This window comes from Micromys minutus, assembly GCF_963924665.1.
Source record: "Micromys minutus genome assembly, chromosome: 26".
NCBI classification, from domain to species: domain Eukaryota; kingdom Metazoa; phylum Chordata; class Mammalia; order Rodentia; family Muridae; genus Micromys; species Micromys minutus.
The window spans coordinates 17,817,292-17,838,792 of record NC_137961.1 but is presented as its reverse complement, the minus strand read 5'-3'; positions in this window follow the sequence as shown (position 1 = coordinate 17,838,792).

Sequence of the window (21,501 nt, the reverse complement as noted above, 5' to 3'; positions counted from 1 at the left end):
CCATGACCTATAAACCAGGTTAAGTACTTCTGGAAATCCCAGCTGTTGTCAGGCTGTGTGGAGCCTGGCCAGGCTTTTTTTTCAAATGACCCAGCATGCTGCTGCTGCCTCTGGCTTCTCCTGGGCTCCAAATTGCTGCCTGAAGCAGCTGCTCAAACACTTTGATGGGCACAATTAAACTATCCCAGAGGTTGACCTTTAGACATGGTGGTGGTGAATCAGGCCAACTTGCCTGGGGTCTGCCATCTTTGGCAAAACCTTTCAAGTTGTGTGTGACTTAGTCTTTCATTTGGCTTCCCTGAACATAGACAGAGGAATCAGACTTCCAATAACACCAGTAGAAATGGAGCAAGACATGGTTCTACAAAAAAATTAAAATGCCCTACTAAGAAATGTTCATTTAAAAAACCCTCAGAACTTTCTATGGTTTTTTAATTCTTTCAACAGATAGAGCCATATTCCTAGTAGAACAAAGGACCGAAATTTAAGACCAAAACTTACTGTTTCAATAATTGGTCATGATCAATGTGACACAAGGAGTACTTCAAATATGTAATGAAGCTGTGGCCTGTAACTAGCCTCTGGTCCATAGGAGAAAGGGCTATCTATATTTTGTCCACTAAAGCTCCCATATGCCTCGCCTCCTGACTGGCAGTTAGCAGAATCTCAGTGAATGCTTGTCAGGTAGTGTGTTCTCAAAAATTCTACCTCTATGAAGCTGCCAGTTTAATAAATAAATGAATGAGACTTCATCATTTGTGAAGAATTCTGCAAAAGAAAGAACTGTATGATATAAAGTCATAGGGGTAATTTATCAGCACGAGGGGACAAGCATTTTGGTCAGCAAGGCTCAAGAAAGTATATTTGACTCGTGAGAGGTTTGTAACCAAACAGATTTTTACCCATGACATGTTGACAGGGATGCAGAAAGCATCAAGTAAGCAAAAGCCCTTAGTAAGGAAATAACTTATATTTAGAAACAGCAACAATAATAACAACAACAAAACCGACAAACCAACAAAAGAAAAAAAACAGGTGTCTGCCTGTTAGGATAGCTCTGAGGTTAAAAGTGCTTGATTGTATGTGTTTTTTCAAGTTCTCTTTATGTATTTAGAATATATGTATGTATGTATGTATATATGTATGTATGTATGTATGTATGTATGTATCAGTAATTAATGAGAAAAAAGAGCATGAATTTGAAAAAGAGTAAGGAGGGGCATACATGGGAAGATTTGAAGGGAGAAAATAAGAGTTGGGAATAATGTATTTATACTATAATTTCAAAAAATGAAAGGAATAATGTAAATGAAGCATTTGATGTTCTTACAGAGGACACAGGTTCAGTGTTTCAGCATCTACACATCAGCTCACAAGTGCTTAGAACTCCAATACCAGTTGATCTAATATTTTTCTACCTCCTTTTCACTGGGCACACATGTGGCCCATGTACATACATGTAGGTGAATACTCACACACATAGAATTAAAAAAATTAAATCTTAATAGAAACTATTTTAAAAGGAATAGAAGGCAAAACTAAAGGGAGCAGCTAACAATGGGGACAGAGAAGATCTGAAGTAGATGATGGGACAGAACAATGTGTGACAGGTTTTCCTAGTCAGCTAATGGGAATCTGGGTTTTTATGCTTTTGTTTGAGTTTCAGGATTGTCATTATAATAGACTGAGAAGACGAAAAAGCCACAGGAATTTACTCTCACTGTTCTACACGCCACAAGCCTGGGTCTGAGGTGGTAACAGCTTGCTTTCTTGAGGATCTGAGTAAGAATGTTACCTCTGCGCACTCCCTGCCTGTTCAAGCTACTCAGTATCCTTGGCTAAATTCACATCACTCTAGCCTCTCCCTTTGCCTCCTGAGTCCCCTCTCTTTTCTGGGGTCCCCTTCTGTGCTTTTACTTCTTCTTACTCTTGGCCTCAGACTAGAAGCACAGTCAGGGAAATCTTTGTGAGGTTCTCTCAGGATTATTCCAGGGTTATTCTAGGTCACATCTCATGAAGCTGTGCTTCCATCTTTGGGACGAGTTCAGAGTTCAACCTATTAAATTTTACTTGAAGTGAAAGACCATGGGAAAGGGCCATGTGGGGAAGTGAAACCTACCCTTTTCCTTCCAGGTAAAGAAGAGAAGGAAGAGAGGGGGATCTTTGAAATGAGGTACAGGGTCTGAAAATGGCTGCATGTGATGGAGGGGATTAGAGAAGCCTGAATTGAGATTAGGACCAGCAACTTTAGTTAAGGCAAAGACAGAAGTTTCTGTGTTGAAATGAGGATAGTGGCATATAAGAGGCATCTGGGTTCAGACATGGCTGTATATCATTACACAGAGCTTCGTTGGATATCTGCCAGACATCTTTCTTTTCTATCTTCCATTTCTAACTTTTAGCCCTCTTATGGGCCACCTGTTCTGAAGATGGTTTCTACTGAACCCTCAGAGGCATTGTCTGTTACACCTTTCCCCATCCCATCCTCTGTAGAACTCTCATAGGTCTTAACGCTCAACCACAAAAGGTTCCGTAACTCCAGCCTCACACAGCACATTACACTTCTCGTAGGCTTCGAGGTTTCCAGTGTGTACTAGCTGTCTATGAGAAGCTGAGAGTGTCACGGGAAGAAAGTAAACTCCATCCCCAACTAGAAATTAGATGTTGGCAATTTCTGGCTTTCACTCTCTGGAAGGACTTCCAATAACATTCACGACACAATTCCTTCAGCAGAAGAAAAAGTACCCACATCTAATCTGTAGATACTATAGGCAAACCCTATAATTTGTACTATAGATACTATAGGTAAAGCCTCTGTAATTTGTTAGTCCTAGCAAAATGCATGAAACAAAAACTGGAATGTGTAACCAGGAATTCAATGTGGAAATGAAACATTTCTTAGAAAGAAAAAGTGCATACATCCAGATATGGGACCACTAAGACTTCTCACCCATCTACCTGGTCAATGTAGAGCAGATGCTGAGTGTGCCACAGAACTGCAGATCTGTTTTGAAACTGAATGTGCTCCTATTTCCAAACTTCCTCAAAGACTGAGTCCAACATGTTTTTAAAATATATGTTATGCATTTGTGTGTGTGTCTCTGTGTGTGTCTCTATAAGTCTGTGTCTGTATGTGTATCTGTGTGTATGTCTGTGTCTGTGTGCATATCTGTCTGTGCACATCTCTGTGAATCTGTGTCTGTATGTGTCTATGTGTGTGTGTGTGTGTGTGTCCTCTGTGTGTGTCTGTGTGTCTTTGATGTGTGTTTGTCTCTCTCTATAAGTCTATGTCTGTATGTGTATCTGTGTATGTCTGGATCTGTGTGCATGTTTGTATATGCCTCTATCTGTGTGAATCTATGTCTGTGTGTATCTATGTCTGTGTGTGTGTGTGTGTGTGTCTGTGTGTCTGTGAGTCTGTCTGTATGTGCATCTGTGTATGTGTAGGTCTGTGTGCATCTCTGTCTGTGCCTATGTCTATCTGTGTGTGTCTATGTCTGGGTGTATGCATGTGTCTATGTATGTCTTTGTGTGTCCGTGCCTGTGTATATGCCTGGGTGTGTCTCTGTGTGTCCCTGATGTGTGTGTGTGTGTGTCTTTCTGTGAGTCAATGTCTATATGTGTATCTGTGTATGTCTGGATTTGTGTGCACGTCTGTATGTGCCTCTGTCTGTGTGCATCTATGACTCTGTGTGTGTGTGTGTGTGTGTGTGTGTGTGTGTGTGTGTGTGCCTGTGTGAGTGCACTTGAAAAGACCAGAAGATGGTATCAGATGCCTGGACACTGTAGTTACAGGCAGTTGTAAGTCTTCTTGTGGGTGCTTGGACTTTATCTTGAGACGACTGCAAAAGTAGTACAGATTCTTTACCACTAAGTCATCTTTTTAGCCTGAGGGGAACTATTTTTCACTTACTAGTGACATCTTTCAGTTACAAGAAACACTGAAGTCAAACTGCCATAGCCAAGTAGAGTCTTTAATGAGAAACTTAGGGATAAAAGTAAAAGAGAACAAGGTCCTAAGCTACAAGTGTCCCTGTGGCTCCATACGTTCTTAGTGCTTCCCTCTCTATATACCAACTTCACAGACTTCTCGCTTCCTGGATAGAACAGGAATGTGAGATTGTTTGTCAGTGGATGTATCTGAGTATTGCCTGAGTCCTGTAGGGAGGGACTGGTAACTGGCTAGATTAGAATCACACACCTTCACCCAGGGCTGTGAGTAAAGTCAGCCTTATCGGATCAGCAGAGCCCAGGGGTGGGGAAAACACTGTGTCTTCATGGGGGAAACACCATGTTATCACATTCTAAAAAGCGAGGGATGAGAATGAAGAGGAAAAATACCAGCAGTCACAGGCAAATGTCCGTTCACTTTGGGTAAATTGTCCATTTCTTGTTCTTGCTTCTTCATTTTTAAAGTGGGGATAATGATATTTGTTCACTCCCCACTGAGGAATTGAGAAGATAAAGTGAGTTAATATGTGTAAAGTATATGAGAGTGGTGCCTAGTCATATCTATATTAGCTTTAATATTTATTTATTTACTTACAATGGGAGTTTTTCTCTGCTGAGTTTTATACAGACAGGCATCAAGCTGTTTTATTGAGCAGAAAGATATTGTAAATTCATAACAATGCACACAGAACTGGAGAAAAAGCAGAAATTTCAAAAGGGGAGATGAGATACATTCAGTTTCTACTGCTCATTAATCTGTATTTCTGCCCCCTCTCCCAACCACCTAATCACTCACTGGAATTCTAAAGCATCTTCTCTGATCTCCTGGCTCGTTACACTAATCTCATAGTCCAGCCCCCACATGACAGTGCAAATCCTTTGCTTAGAAAATAAATCTCTGATCACTATATCATCAGACATAGTACTGTGTTGCAAAATATGTAATCACCACCTCGTACCTTTTTGCTTTCTATTACCAGTTCCCTCCACTGTGCCTGTGGTCTTCCACTGTGTAGCCTCCTGTCTTACTCTTTCCAAACTCATTGCCGTCTCGTTTTCAAACGCTCTTCCTCAAGTCTCAAGGGTCCTCCTCATTCTCAAATGGAGGCTTTCTGCCCTCAATGTGCATGTCATGTTGCCCTTCCCTGATCAAATAGATGAAGTAGTCTTTTTGCCTCACAGCACCATGTCTCCATATTATGTTTCACTCTTCTAGAAAATTTACTGAAGTTGAAATGTAGAGGTTCTTTGGAAAGTCGGTGGGATGGTGTTTTGCTTGGGCAGACATGAAGGAATTTTTAGTTAAAGTGGATACAGGTAGAAAGCTAAGGCCAACTACTGAAGGAATGTCTTGCTGAAGCAGGCACAAGGGGAAGAATATTCTGCTAAAGCAAGCACATGAAAGAACACATGTTGAAGGATCCTTTGCTAACAACAAGTATTTATTGGTCTGCCTTACATTGAGTAGTTGAGCTGCATTTGTTGGTATTCAGAGGACTCTGGTTGATTGAATACACATGCTGAGGAAAGACATGTTCTAAGGCAGGGCACATGGAAGACACATGATGTGTGGAGGGTATAAATAGGACACGGTGGAGTGATGGAGACAGCGTGGCTTGCTGCTACAGCTAGCTGTACAACACTTGTGGGTCTTGAGTCTTTGCTAGTCTTAGCTTCTCTGAGAGAGCCACACATGAGAACTGCTGATGTTCTTCCCTGGTCGCTCCTGCTGACTCTAGCTGATGCTGACATGCTGCTGGCTGTGTCTGCTAGGTCATGTCACCGCTGTTGCTAACCAGACTCTACCGAACTGGACGGTCGGCATATTCGTGAAGAGTTTGCAAGTGGATGAGCTGCTGCTGCCTGCTAACCTGTGAACTGAACTACAGATTTCCAGACAATGCAGACAGGAGTAGCTTCTCCTCAATCCCCATATCCTTTCTTTTTCACTGGTGGGTTGTGGGCTACAAGGGAGGTTAAAGTATTTCAGAATAATCATTAAAAAATAAGACTTCAAAAAATTAATTTACAGTTTACTATTTGTGTCATTTTTGCTTTTTAAATATTTGCTCTAAAACCAAGTGTCTATAGTGGTACCCAGTGCAGGTTGCCTTGTCTATGGCAGGGAGGTAAGGATTGGGCATAATATTTAGAAGCTGCCTTTCCACTAGGGCCTTTTGTTCTAACCTAAGAGTTTAGTTGCATCTTTGAAAGAATGAGCAAAAATTCTCTTCACATGTGAGTTCTGGGAATAGAAATTGAGATTCAGAATATTATGAGAGTAGGGCTCTAAAATATGGTACTAGTGATAGAGGAGAAGAGAATATATTTGTTTTGTTTTCTCCATCACCAAAATTGCATTTCATTTTGTTTCTTTGTTTGCTTGTTTGTTTTAGTCTTTATCATTTTATTGGCTATTCTATGTATTTACATTACAAATGTTATCCTCCCCCTTCCATCCTCCCATCCCCCTCTCCCCTTCCCTTGCTTCCATGAAGATTCTCCTACTCCCAAACTCCCACTCCCACCTCATAACCTTGACATTCCCCAATACTGGGAAACAAGCCTTCATTGGACTAAAGACCACACCTCTGACTGATACCAGACAATGCCATCCTCTGCTACATATGCAGTTAGAACCATGGGTCTCTCCATGTGTACACATTGGTTGGTGTTTTAGTCCCTGGGAGCTCTGGGCACAGAGGGTGTTGTTTGATATTGTTGTTCTTCCCATGGAGTTGCAAATCCTTTCAGCTCCTTCAGTCCTTTCTTTAGTGCCTCTATTGGGGTCCCTGTGCTCAGTCTGATGGTTAGCTGCAAGCATCCTCATCTGTATCTGTATGGCTCTGGCAGAGCCTCTGATGAGACATCTATTGCAGGCTCCTGCCAGTAAGCCTTTCTTGGCATCAGCAATAGTGACTGGGTTTGGTGGCTGCATATGGGATGGATCCCCAAGTGACACAGTCTCTGGATGATCTTTTCTCAGTCCCTGCTCCCCTATTTGTCTCTGTATTTTCTCCTGTATTTTGTTCTCTCTTCTAAGGACATTTTGATCTTCTTTCTTTTTGAGCTTCCTAAGCTCTGTGAATTGTTTCTTAAGTATTCTGAGCTTTTGGACCAGTATCCACTTATCAATGAGTACAAACATTGTGTGTTTTTTGTTTGTCTGTTTGGTTTGTTTTGTTTTTGTTTTTCTGACTGATTACCTCACTCAGGATGATATTTTCTAGTTCCATCCATTTGCCTAAGAATTTCATGAAGTCATTGTTTTTAATAGTTGAGCGTGAAGACATTGCACAAATATACCACATTTTCTGTATCCATTCCTCTGCTGAAAACATCTGGGTTCTTTCCATTTTCTGGCTATTATAAATAAGGCTGCTATGAACACAGTGGAGCATGTGTCCTTGTTATATATTTGAGCAGCTTTTGGGTAAATGCCCAGGAGAGGTATAGCTGGGTCTTCAAGTAGTACTATGTCCAATTTTCTGAGAAACCTCCAGATTGACTTCCAGAGTGGTTGTACCAGCTTTCAATCCCACCAACAATGAAGGAATGTATCTCTCCACATCCTTGTCAGAACTAATGTCACCTGAGTTTTTGACCTTAGCCATTCTAACTGGTGTGAGGTGGAATCTCAGGGTTGTTTTGATTTGCATTTTCCTAATAACTAAGTATGTTGGACATTTCTTTAGGTAATTCTCAGCCATTCAGGATTCCTCAGTTGGGAATTTTTGTTGGGCTCTGTATCCTATTTTTTAATAGGATTATTTGATTCTCTGAAGTCTAACCTCTTGAGTTCTTTATATATATTGGATATTATCCCTCTATCAGATGTAGGATAGAGTAAAGATCTTTTCCCAATCTGTTGGTTGCCATTTTTGTTCCATGTGACTATTGTGAAGGCTGTAGTTTTCCTAATTTCTTTTTCAGCCTGTTTATCCTTTAACTAGAGCAAGGCTACTTGTTTGAGTTAATTTCATATCCAGCCACTTTGCTGAAGTTTTTTTTTTTTTTTTTAAATCAGATTTAGGAGGTCTCTGGTGAGATTTTGGGGTCACTTAAGTATACTATCATATCATCTGCAAATAGTGATATTTTGACTTCTTCCCTTTCAATTTGTATCCCTTTGACCTTCTTTTGTTGTCTAATTTCTTTTGCTAGGACTTCCAGTACTGTATTAAATAGGTAGGGAGAGAGTGTGCAGCCTTATCTAATTCTTGATTTTAGTGGGATTATTTCAATTTCTTACCATTTAGTTTGATGTTGGCTATTGGTTTGCTATATATTGCTTTTAGTATGTTTATGTATGGGCCTTGAATTCCTGATCTTTCAAAGACTTTCATTATGAAGGGGTATTGAACTTTGTCAAATGCTTTATCAGCATCTAACGAGACAATCACTTTTAAAATTTTGTTTATATAGCAGGATACATTGATGGATTTCTGTATATTGAACCATCCCTGCATCCCTGGGATGAAGCCTACTTGATCATGGAGAATGATCATTTTGATGTGCTCTTGGATTAGGTTTGCAGAAATTTTATTGAGTGGTTTTGTATGAGAAAAATTGGCCTGAAGTTCTTTTTTTTTTTTTTTTTTTTTTTTTGTTTGTTTACTTAAGTGTAACTGTGGCTCAAAGGATGAATTGTATTATCCAGAAAAAACACAATTAACTATCAACTTTGATATATCAGTGCAAATTGCAATGTCTAGAATAGTAAAAGATTAATTTAAAACTAGGAAAAAGTTGAAATAGAATTAAATTAATACATAAAGTCAAGGGAAGAACAAGAACATTAATATTTATAAATTATCTTAATGTTCCAATTAGCCTAGTGAAGTTGTCATATTAAGCAAGTCTGAACCCAACTTTATTTTATTTATAGTTTTTCTGTAACACCAAGATTAAACATATTAACACTCAAAAAATAGAAAAAGTATAATACATAAATATTGGCTAAAATAAAATTTATGTGATTATACCAATGTCAAGCAATTAGCTTTCAAACTAAAGCTGCCTTAATACCTACAAAACAGTTTTAATTTTTAAGAAAATGTTAAAATGCATGTGAAAATATAAGGAAGCTACATTGTGTGTATGTAGCATAGTCTGATAACACGTAAAACATATTGGCAGGGTGTTATAAAGATTTTTTTTTTTTGAGATTTAGCCATCGATTTCTCAGTGATGTATAGGAAAATAAATCATTTTTTTCTTTTATTCACTTTATATCCTGATCAAGCCCCCTCCCTCCTCTCCTCTTATTCACACCCTTATAAACCCTCCCCCTCTTCCTTACCTCCTCATTTTTTTCCTGAGAAGGGAAAGCCCTCCTTGGATCCCACCTAGCATGGGACAACGAGTCACAGTAGGGAAAAATAAGTCTTAAGGAAATAAATGTTTCAATGCTTACATGGTGATTTACATTGTGCTAAAACGCTGAAGCTTATTTTAAAATCTTCTGCATAGTGTCTCTATAGAATTAGAAACAAACTAGAGTAATTGGTATGAGACCTTTTGTACTGTTTCTATGAAGAGTCAATTTTCAACTTGTTCCCCATACTTAAGAGGATGTCCCATAGATATGGCTGACCCATATTGAAACTTGAGACAGCCTGACTCCATGACAGGCTTTAAAAAAGGCAGGTCAGGAGACTAGGCTAAAGTTTTGGTTTCCTGGAACTGGACAAATCAGGGCAAGTCAGCGGCAGCCAATCAGAAGCTGCCCCATCACCTGGCCTGAGGCAAGAGCACTGAGTCAGCAAGTTTCCAGGCTTCCCCGGCAAAGGCTCTAGAATGTCCAAAGAGCCTTAGCCAATCCCAAAGACACTCATAGCACAATCAAGATAAAGGTCACCTACCACTTCGTGGAATTCTTTTAGTCTACTTAGAATTGAGCCTGCAGCTCACCTCGGCATCTTCATCTTGGTTAAATGCTAAACCCCTGCATGTTGGACTTCTCCAGAATAAAATGCTTTTTGCTTTTGCATACTATTTGAGTCTGGGGTATCTTTTTTCATTGAATCATTGACTCTTACAAAACTATATTTTTCTACCCAACATCCTGTTTCTACCAGTACAATTCCACAATCTGTACAACCATCTAGTGTGAAATCACAGGAATCAATGTGACTCTCTTTTCCCTCCCTCTGTGGATCCAGCAATTTCTTTTAAATTGGTTATTTTGTTTATTTACATTCCGAAAGTTATCTCCCCTTCCCAGTTTCCCCTCCACAAATCCTCTGTTCCCACCCCTCTCTCTGCCTCTATGGGGATGCTCCCCAACCCAACTCAGTGCCCTAGCATCCCCCTACCTGGATCGCAGAGCCTCCACAGCTCCTAGGGGCTCTCCTCCAGTTGATGCCAGTCAAGGCAATCCTCTGCTACATATGCAGCTGGAGCCATGGGTCTCTGTGTACTCTTTGGTAGGTGGTCTAGTCCCTGAGAGTTTTGCAGGGGGAGGGAGGTCTTGTTGGTTGTTATTCTTCCTAAGGGGTTGCAAACCCCTCCAGCTCCTTTAGTCCTTTCCCTAACTTCTTCCATTGGGGTGCCTCTGCTAAGCCCAGTGTTTGGCTGCTTGCACAGGATCCAGCAATTCTTAAACTTTAGTGTTGACTCTTTTATATACCATGTTGATTATTTTATATACCATTAACTAATTGTTATGACTTTGATTTAATTTCCTCTTCAATACATATCTTAAAAAACATCTAGCTACCAAGACTGTAGTAATAATTAATTTAAGTGATGTATCTGCATTGTGTACTTTTGCAGTTATCACCAAATCTGTAAGGCAGATACATTTAGATCTGTACTACTTTTGCTCAGTCTAACTGTTCAGCAGACAGCGGCACTTCCTAGTTTGCTGGAATTTATGCAAAAACTCCTGCATTCATTAGCATGCAGCTGTTTTCCACTCAAGGCCTTCAGATGCATTTGCTTATGGCAGGAGAGGTTACAATGATTCATCTCCATCCTCAAAATATATGTGCCCTGAGTTCCTTACTCTACCTTTCCCTCTACTTCTGTGACTCTCGATCTTGGTGATACTCACCTGTGGGATTTTATACAATGGGAGATGCCAATGTTATGTTTGAAGCTTCTGGATTGTGACAGTATGAAGCTTTCCTATGCCTACCCTTGCTTTGAAGAATGACATGAAGATGTTTATATTTATAAAAAACTCTCCTCAATACAACTGGGCAATTCTGAGCTCTTCTAATATAACCCAACAATTCTGGCCCGACCTAATTTCTAGACATGTGGCCTATTACCTGCTTATCTTAGTTTTGGTCTGGTACCTGCTTCTTTTTCTGTGTTGCAAATATTCCCTTAGTACCACCTGAGATCTTCTCCCTCTCTCCAGCCCAGCTGTTGACTGTCCAGCTCTTTATTTAGTCACTCAGAAGGTGATAGAGAACAATGTTATACAAAATATTGAGTCAGGAGATGCTTTATTTTTTTTAATTGTGATATATTATTTTTTCCATTTTTTCTTTTATTGGATATTTCCTTAATTTACATTTCAAATGTTATCCCATTTCCAGGTTTCCCTTCTGGAAATCCCCTGCTCTATTCCCTCCCTCCCCCTGCTTCTATGAGGGTGCTCCCCCAACCACCCAATCACTCCTTCCTAGCATTCACCTATCTATACTGGGGATTCCAGCCTTCACAGGACCAAGGGCCTCTCCTCCCATTGATGTCTGACAAGGCCATCCTCTGGTATCTCTTTATGATCAAACACCCATTGTCATATGTCAATGAACAAGCAGTTTGGTACATCTCCTGAGGGCATTTGGTAGTATGTATCAAAATTCAAAACATCAATTTTGACCATGTAATTCTATTTCTAATGCTGTTCCTTCTGACAACCAACTAGCTAAAACATCAATGAATGCACAAAATGTCAGTACAGCCTTTAATGTAGAGAAAGAAAGTCTGTACATTAATAAATGATTGCTAAAAGTATGCTTGAACAATTTGGAAAAAGTAATAATTTTGCATAAATGGAAATATAGTAGGCAGAAATTTGGAGTGATTTGTTTTCTTCTCATTGAGAGTAACGCTCGTGTGATGTCAAGTAAAGATTTTGTTGTACTGTTTCCAATCTAGGTTTTCTTTCCTTTATTTAGTTAAAAAATACAACAATTCTCCCTATAAGGAAAGAAAGAAGAGAGTTGTAGGAAATTGGCAGATGGGTTTCCTGAGTTTATCGATGTGCTGGCAGCAGCTAAAATTTGGTATCTTGCTCTGACAGACCAATACATTTCGCACCTTCCCCTGGTGATAGCAGAGTTAAATTCCGAAGGCCAACACACTCCCTGTGCTCCCTCTGTAGACAGAGAAAAAGTAGGCCAAATGGAATCTAACCTGATACACTCTGATAGTCCCCTACATAGTGAGTATCGCCTTAGGCATTTGATAGGCATATGAAAGCTTTTAGTATTCCGATTGTGATTGTGGCCACCTCTACAAAACAGGCGGGAGTGAACTGCAGAAGGGGGTGGGGACTCTTTGGGTGTGTCGTCTTGAAATGAGAATTGATTTTTGGTAACTAACTAGGGTCCAAATGGTCTAACTGCAACAGACTCTTTTTTTTTTTTTTTTTTTTTGTCTTCTTTTTTTTCCAAAAGGCTCATTATTACACCTTTTGAAAAGCGGCATGCTTTAATTGGCAATTAAGACTACCTGATACATGATGGGGTGTGAGAGTAGATTTGTGAAGAAGTACAGGCAGATGCCTGAGCTAACTGCTTTTATCTAGACTCCAGGAGCTGCATATGGTGTGTGTCCTGTTAGAACCACTAGTCTTGTTTAGTGGTGTTTTAGACTAACCTGTTCAATTAATATATTTTTCTAACGGTTATTACTTAGCAAATGGCTAAAAAGGGGATTCATCTCATTGATATTCAAAGGCTTGCTGTCAGGAAGGTAAGGCACAACAGGTCCTTTCCTTCCACCAAATATTGTGAAAATTACATATGTTTCCTTGTAAGTTATTAACAGTTGGATAAAAAAATATAATTTTTGCTTGAGTTGTCTTGCCCATAATAGACTATGCAGAATTAGATAAGAAGTTGTCCAAAATTATTGCTGTGCTGAAATTTGCCTCCTCTTCTGACCCACCCCATTAACAGGCCTTAGTTTTGGGTTCTAACAACCTCCTGATTCAGGAGATTTGATTTGAACCAAAATAAAAGGTTAAATCATTCACCCAGATCTGGGATTCTGACATACCTCCAATAATGTGGAGGATTAAACAGGATAGATGATCAGGAAGATGTAAATTCAACAGGAATGAATTTCATTTTATCCCATAATATTGGCAAAAATTAAAAAGACTTGGGGCTTTTGAGACTATATGGAAATAGTAACTCTCAAACACCATTGCTGGGGCTATAAATTCATACAAAACTTCTCAGAGCATTTTGGCAGTGTCTTCCCAATCTGTATCTCTTTCAATCCAACATGTCAGTTCTTGGAATCTGTACTCTGAAATCCTCACATGACTAGGTAAGGACAGATGAAGAGTGTGCTTATTGAAACATTTTTTTTTTCAGTAGAAAAGTAAATTAAGACCATTGAAACATTCATTACCAAAAATGTTTAGTTAAACTAGGTATTGAGAAAATAGTTGACTATGTTTAAGTAAGATCAACCTATGACATTCAATACAACCCTTGGAAACAGACACACACACACACACACACACACGTATGCATATACAGTCCAACGTATGGATTTGGAGTGTGATTCAGAATGTACTACTAAAGGAAAATGGCTAGTTGTAAACTAACACAATGAGGGTGATATCATTTCTGTTGAGATAGAGACAGAGGAGAAGGAGGGAGGAAAGGAGACTAAGAAGAGGAGATGGGGGGGTAGGAACCCACAGCTTATTACCACCAATAATTCATCTGTGTCATGGTATTACAATAGCATCTCAGCATTTGCTACTTTACTAAATTCTCTAAGTTTACTATCCTAAATTAATATGCCATGTAAGTATTGTAAACATAAGAAGAGTGGGTAAGGAAAATAACGGAAAATCACTGGATAACTATTTCTACTCTGGACTTTCAATTTGCTCCACTGTTGTATACATGGTCTTCTCCTATTCTTATTATCTTAGCATTGCTGTAATTTGATAAGTTCCATGCAATTGATGAGGTAGTCCCATTTGAACTTTAAAACCTCCCCTATGTCAGACAGTTCCTCTATGCCATAAACACCATGTGGAAATGTCATAAGACAGTCTCATCTACTATTAGAGAATATACAGCACATTGTGATAAAGACTGTGGAATTGTCTCATCTGCCCTACCTGGGGGTCAATCCCATATACAGTCACCACACTCAGACACTATTGTGGATGCCCAGAAGTGCTTGCAGACAGGAGCTTGTTGTAGTTGTCTCTGCCAGAGCCTGACAAATACAGAGGAGGATACTCACAGCCAACCATTGGACTGAGAACAGAGTCCCCAATGGAGGAGATAGAAAAAGGACTAAAGGAACCGAAGGGGTTTGCAACCTCCTAGAAAGAACAACAATATCAACCAACCAGCCCTCCCAGAACTCCCAGGGTCTAAACCACTTACCAAAGAGCACACATGGAACAACCCATGGTTCCAGCCACATATGTAGCAGAGAATGGCCTTGTGGGACATCAATGGGAGGAGAAGCCCTTGGTCCTTTGAAGGCTCAGTGATGCCCCAGTGTAGGGGAATGCTAGGGCAGAGAGACCCAGAGGGGGTTTGTGGGTGGGGGAGTACTCTCATGAAAGCAGGGAAAGGGGGAATGGGATAGGGGGTTTCTGGAGGGGAAATCTGAAAAGGGTATAACATTTGACATGTAAATAAATAAAATATCCAACAAAAGAAAAGAAAAAAATTCAGAAAGACCTAAATATTACTTATTGATTACTTGAGAGGAAAAACATGATGGTGAATTTTGTTTGATTCATATATTCACTGTGATGCAATGGCTATCCGGAACATGGCTGGATTATGCCCCTACTTTGTCCCAGACGTTGCCCTGGGATAAAGAGAATAAGATTCTAGTTCTGCGGGTGTTTTATTATCCCATGTCCCCCCCTCGTCTTTGGGCCATTACACTCTGGTCATCCTGGTTCCAGATCAGGGATGATTTCAGAATAATTTTAGATCCCTCAAAATATACCTGTTTATAACAAGGATCGTGGTCACGGTGAGAACCATACTGTTGCTTTTGCTGGACTGTGTTGGCGTGCATGAGCTATCACAGGTAAAAATTTGAAGGGTCTCAAACTATTCTTACATCATTTCTAAAGTTGAATCTAAAGCACCAAGAGGCATTTAAGTAGTCTTGGCAAACTGGGGTCTCATCGAATAGTGACAGTGACACCCAGGACATTTAATGAGGAGGGACAGGAAGGATCCTTTTGCTTCTTTACTTTTGCTGGGAGGATTTGAATATTTATTTTAATTTTAATTATGTTTCCCTTTGTGTGGCTTGGTGCATTTGAGTTCAGGTGGTCTTGATGCCAGACAAAGCTGTCGGGCTTCCTGTAGCTGGAGTTGTAGTGTGAGTGGACAGATGTAGGTTCTGGGAACTGAGCTTGGGTCCTCGGTAAGATCCTTAACTACCAATCCTTCTACGTAGCCAGCAAAGCTGGAAGATGTGAAGTCAGGAGCTGCAAATGGGCTGCTCGGGAATTTGAAGGTAAGCCTCATGAGGTATACCTCAGCACTGAAACGAAAGTAGCCAGCATCTGGTTGCTGGGAGTCCTTGAACGAGGGTACATAAAGACAGTAATGTCCCAGGAGTTTTAGGTCATGTTCAGTAAGTTCCCTAATTGTTTGTTGTGGTGGTGGTTGTCTTTGTTGTAGCAGAATTGAGATTTCCATGTGTGATCTGACTAGCTAAATGTGTAAAACAATACATTATTGTTTGGCAAGCATTAGATAGTTTGGCCCAGTTTAGGAAGATTAAGTCACATCATAGGCCTAGTCCAATAGGTAATAGAGCCATAAGTATGTCCCCCGTAGCTCTGTTATACAAGGCTCTTCTCCCTGCTCTTTGAGCAAACACCATGTGGGCAGATGTGGACATTGAGGATTTGCGTACTATTGCATTTTTCCTGGTTCAAAAGAAACTCAATTTATCCCAGTGTTTGGCAACTCTGTAGTTCTTAGCCATGTCCAATGCCTGAGTCATGATACTTAAATTCATTTTATTTCTATACATTGGCAGTAACCTCACTTTGAGGTTTGAAAAATTGGCAATTTCAGATGGAAGCGACCTTCCAAAGGTGATTTGATTTTAAACTGCCTCACAGAGAAAAGAGAAACTTGAGAATTCGAAAAGGGAAATGTGATGTGTGGGAATTTTTTTCCCCTGGTAAGAATAAGTGTTGAATTCTGGAAGAATCAATTACTAAGCAATGCACAGGGAGACTGACCCTGCATTTCCCCACCCAGTGTCTCTGTTGCTCACAGCAGCTAATTTCCATGTGGAAAGCTACAGTAGGAATAGCCAAGGGAGGCTACTTTTTCTCCTCTTCTTACCCTAAGGGTTGAATTCTCACAACATCCACAAAAACACACGAGTACATGCATATCCACGCACACCACACACAACAAATACCCCTTTCTGCCTGAAATAATCAAGATCAAAATCACCAAAGGATGCTGTGCTCGGGTATTTGTTTTAAGATACAGACAATTAGAAGTTTGAGAACTTTACTGGTGCAGTGACATTTTAGTTTAAGCCCCCTCCTTCGAGTGGAGGACATGGGAATATTCCCCGAGATCTTCTTTCAAGAACCACCATATTAATACTGCATCGTCTTTGAGACTTCGAATTTTATATTCCTTACTGCACACCTTTTACTGTTCCTATTTACAGCGCACCTGAAACACATTGTGTAATTGGCAGAGAGCCCAGATTTTCCATTTAGAAACAGTTTGATGATTTCACTTTTTCGTCTTTTCCTTTTTTTCCCCCCTAACAGCAGGTGCTCCACATGGTAAACAATGCCAGTCACCATAATATTATTAGCTTTTGAATTTTTATTACATTCTTGCCTCCCTACATATTTTCAACTTCAGTGCAAGGAATTTTTGGCACCAGCTCAGGCAGCTTCTTATTTCATAAGGAAGATAGATTCCGGTGAATAGAGTGCTTCATTGTCATTTATAATTAGAAAGTGTAAGATTTACCTAATCATAAAATCACCCAATATTTTCAGGTTTGTTTCCAATTTTCGAGGCACTACATTCACATCAGTCCCCAGCAGAACACTAATTCCCTTTCCAGTTACATTACTTTCACAAATGTTTAACCCTTCACTAGCCTACAATCTACATATGATTCTCCTCTTGCTTATTTTTTTTTTTGCAAAGCCTACAGTTAAAAGTTAGCTTTTTCAAAAAACATTTCCAGAATAGCTATACTACATCCTATTGGTGCGTTCAATTGAGTTGTTTCAGCAATCAATGTGTATCACTGCCTGATCAATTTGGCTTCAGCTGTCTTTTGTGGGATAAGGAGATAGCCAAGTTGATATAATTGGCCATCCTCATTACCAAATGCACCATTAAAGCCTCAGACCGGGTGATCAAAGTCTCAGCAAACTAACAGTAGTGTACATACTGCTAGGGCTCAAAAAGTATTTGCTGAAACAAACAAACAAACAAAAATGCCCCACAGAAATCCATGTTATTGGAACAATTCCCCATTGTTCTCAAGAGTTAACATGTTATGCCCTATAATTAGTTTAGATGTCCTATAATTAATAATGTATTTTTGCAAATGTGTGAAGAAACTAGTGAGTTAAGAAACAAAACCAACAGCACATAGGGCTCTCAAAGAGACCGTTGTGAATGGATTAGCCATCTAGGTGATGCTGTCTGCAGCCCAGACATGATTTCCAGCCTTGTCACTGGATACTAACATCATGTTTTGAGCTAAATTTCAAAATAACACTCAAGATAAAGGACATTCAGTATTTTTCTTCTGGGTTGTGAGTACCTTTCTATTAGCAAGCGGGGGGTGGGGGGATCAAGCTCTCCTACCTATTTCTACAGCGAAGATCATCCCCCCTAACCTGCATTTAGGGCTACATTTTTTTTCCAGATCACTTCAATAAGTGAGAGCCCGGCAAGCCCAGCGGAGAGCAGATGCAGCCCAAGAGCAATAAAGGAAGAAAAGAATTAAAAATCCTTTGTTCTCCAGGCAGCACATCCATAAATCTATTAGCATTATTTCCCTTTCTTCTCTCTTTCTTTTCCCTTCCTTATTTATTTATTTCCTTTTCCCCCCCTTTGCATCCCAAGCCAGATCCCCAGTTCTCTGAAGCAACCCTTAATCAAGCTCCCCAAAGGCCTACGACTGCATGCAGCAATTTCTCCCCTGCTCTCAGCACAGATGTTTCACACACATTCCATTACACCTACAAGCTATTACAGCTAATGGCTTATTCTGATGAAGAAAGCTGCTTTCTGCTCAGTGCAGCAAAGGGGAAAATTTCCTCCTGTACAGTTCGATCCCTGCAACAATGAGATGTGGGGGCAGGTGGCACAACAGAACTCTCTAATGTTAATTACATACTGTATTACCCCCAAATTTGGCTGGTCATTAATTATGCTAATTTACCTTGCTCAGAATTAGCACCATCAACGTGAACATTCGAGCAGATTATAGTAAAACGTAGTCAATCATGGTAGCTTGTAAGCCTGAACCTTGTAAGTCAACCTCAGAACAATCATTGTTACTAGATAGAAAACCTTGAGGTTGGTGGTGAGGCTGGGTCCCATTTGCAGAAAATATCTTAAATTTTCTGGAAGATAATAGGAAGAGGAAATGATTTGTGTAAGTCCTGGCTAGTATGTCCTTTATTAATTGCAAGGTGTAGGAAAATTAGCCTAAAATAGAAAACATCAAGAAAAATAAGGCTGCTATGCTTTGGACCAAATACAAATCACAGGTGTTATTTTGAAACAGAATGCAGGAACTGTGGAAAATAACATTTTCTGGCAGTGCCTGGAGTTTTAACACTATGAAGTGTAGTGATTTCCCTGTGTTCATTCCTCATGGAAACTTGATAAGGAGAGATGTGAATTGTCTTCAACAGCTCCTGTGGTTAGAGATTGTATTTTTTAAAATTTATTGCTCTATTAAAAATTAAACATGTCTCCCCTTCTAACTAATGCTCAGATTTTCCATATTGATTACAGACTCAATAAAGTGTGTGAATCCGGTTAGGCTTATTTTTCCGTGTGAATTAAATAAGCGCACTCTCATTTTGGTCTGGTGAAGTTGATGGGGCTGCAGAAGCGAACAGAATCATCTTTTCAATGGGGTGAACAGTCTCCGCTTCCTCTTCGGGGCTGCTATGCCCGTCTATCCATCTCCAAGAAGATCATCATATTAACATAGATGACAGTCTGGCAAGGAGGTGCTGATCAAAGATAAATTTCACACTCGCACTTCGCATTTTCTAATTACACCATCTGTGTCAGACTCTTCCGCGGCAGTCCTGCCCAATCTGTCAAATGCTGCGTGCCTGTGGGAATGCAGAGGAGCTGGAAAAAAAAAATCGCCTCGGCTCTTCCCCCCCCCCCCGCCCTCCCAGCCTATCCATCACCCCCAATCGGAGCTGGGCAGAGATATTAGTCTAATTGGGGAGCAGAATGAAAGTTCCAGGTTGCAGGGGAGATGAAGTGTTTGGGGAAACGCAAGACATGAGATTGCAATTTGAATCATATTACAGGGTCTGCCCTAGCTTGTCTGGGTGCAGACTGAGAACAAGTCATGCATGCAATATCAGGATAGGAGGGAGAGGGCACGAGAATTTGTTTTAAAAGAGAATCATGAATGAGAAAGTGTCTTCTTTCATTTTTCTGTTTCTTCCGGGCATATTAAGGGTAAATGGTTGTGAGCCCGCACTGATGGGAAGTGGTCATCCTTTTATTGTGAGAGTAGGGAGTTAAATAGGATGACCTAGCTGATAAGGCTAAATCTAATCAAATCAAGGCCTGGGCAAATAAAAGCAACAGTTCTTCCTAAGTAGCCAAAAGTAATTCTTGGGGGAATGCACTTTCAGACCTTTGTATATAATAGGGAAAATAATGCAAGAGACATAGAAGACTGCTAGCAACTTTCATAAAGAAAAAAAAGTTTTCAAATGCGTAGTAAAGTTCAATTCCACTTTGATCTCTTCTGGATTAATTTAGGGTGACAAAGACCATGAAATATCAAAGAAAAACGAAGTGATTTCCCTTTGAAACTAGTTCCATGGCATCGCTATTTCTAGTTATTGATTTCTTTGTGCCCCGGGTTGCTGCCTTGAAGTCCTGCTGTATCTGACGCCAAGGTAAGTAAATAAATGGAATAAATCGTTTTAACTCTGCAACGGGGCACGCTCATCTGCGTCGACTCAAACACTGCTCTGCTGTGAAACTGGGGGTTCCTCCCGCTCCCCTTTCCTCCTCAACAGTAGCATTCTTGTCTATAACCACTTTTTGTCCTACTTATCCTCCATGGAGAAAATTATTGATGAAAAAAAAAAAATGGAAAGTCAACAAGAGAAAAGTTGACTGTAGCCCTAAATGCCATTTTTCAACAATTCTGTTTTCTAAGAAGGCCATCCATTCCTTCCACTTCAAAGGCCTCATGATAATTCTAAAACATCCTGAGATCTCTAAGGTCACATGATCTACGGGTTTCTTTATAGCTTGTCTTGAAGGAGGTGATATTTCAAGTGTCTGCTCAACTATACTTGAAGAATTTCACTCTAAACGCACGATCTTAGTGTCTTGACGCTAAAGAAGGACCTCTTTGCCCTCATTATGTCCCACAGGTAATCACCTCATGAGGGAAAGGGGACTTGCATCGTTCTTTGTCTTTCACATTGCACATGCTTACAGTTTTATTGTTGTACTCTATAAAATAGCATCATTAAGTACCATTAGTAACGTTAATGCTGGCACAGGAACGAGGGTCTATTTGAGCCACTGAATATGCAGAAGCTGGGAGCACTGATATGATTCTACTTGTGCAGAAATAAAAGTTCCCAACAACATAGTTCCTTAGAGGTCCCTAATTGTGGAAAATTAGAATTTTATAGACAAAAGTCCATAGTTTTTCTTAGACTCTAGAAGTTATCCTGGGCATAAAAACACAATGCTAGCAGTTCTTGGAGTATTTACTTGTGAAAATAGAGCTGAATCTCTTTGAAGACACATCTATCCCAACCATATTTGTGTGTGTGTGTGTGTGTGTGTGTGTGTGTGTGTTATCATAACTGAAGAATTCAGAAAAATGTGAGAAAGGACAATAAAGGAGAAAATAGAAGTTTAGAGACTATACCCTAAGTAAACACCAAAGAGATGACCTGCAGATTAGAAAATTCTGAGCATTTTTCATTCTCGCAGTTGTTACATTCAATGTTAAAGGAAATGCTCTTCATCTCAAACCTTCTGTTTATCCTAAGCCTGGATATCGATGAGGGTGTCACATGGTAAATCCATTAAGTGACTTAATCACTCTACTTGCTTAATGCAGTGG